Source organism: Myotis lucifugus, unplaced genomic scaffold (genome assembly GCF_000147115.1).
Source record: "Myotis lucifugus unplaced genomic scaffold, Myoluc2.0 scaffold_633, whole genome shotgun sequence".
NCBI lineage: Eukaryota > Metazoa > Chordata > Mammalia > Chiroptera > Vespertilionidae > Myotis > Myotis lucifugus.
The window spans coordinates 229,368-230,147 of NW_005871681.1; positions in this window are offsets into that span (position 1 = coordinate 229,368).

Below are 780 nucleotides of genomic sequence, written 5' to 3' on the forward strand. Positions count from 1 at the left end.
CCCGCGCGGGGTGGAGGCCGCCCGCCCTCCTGGGCTGGGCTCCCGGGGCGCGTCCCGGAGCAGCCAGAGCCAGCCGCCCGGGGGGAGCGCCTTTCCGGGATGAGGAGCTGTGCGGGGTGCGCCCGGGCGGTGGGCCCGCAGCAGCTCGGAGCCCTCGCCCTCCCCCCAGGCAGTCCTCGCCCTGCATTTGGGGAAGGAGCCCTGCGGCCTCCAGACCCTGCACCCTGTCCCCAGGTCCCTCCCTGCGAGACGGGAGTGGGATTCAACCCCGATGTGTCCACCTTGAAGTCAACCACTGCGCTTAGCTGTCCAGGGAGGAAAATGCAGCGGGAGCAGGTGGCAGCCAGCGAACCAGCGAACCAGCGAACCAGCGAAGGGAGCCACGGGGATAAGCAGTCCCAGTGAGGCCGCCCCTGTGGCTCAGGGGTTGAGGGTCCAGCTCTGGACCAGGAGGTCTCGGTTCGATTCCAGGTCAGGGCACAGGCTGGGGTTGCGGGCTCGATCCCCAGTAGGGACGTGCAGGAGGCAGCTCATCCATGATTCTCTCTCATCGTTGATGTTTCTTTCCCTCTCTCCCTCTCCCTTCCTCTCTGACATCAATATAATCTATAATAATAAAAGCGTATTATGCAAATCGACCGAACATGGAACTACAGTCCAGATGTCCTTCGGGAGGACCTTCCGGATGAAGCCTGGGCTGCGAGGGAAGCCCGGGTCCCAGGTGCCAGAGGGAAGCCGGTGCCGGCAGCCGGGGGAAGGAAGGCCACTCTTGCACGAATA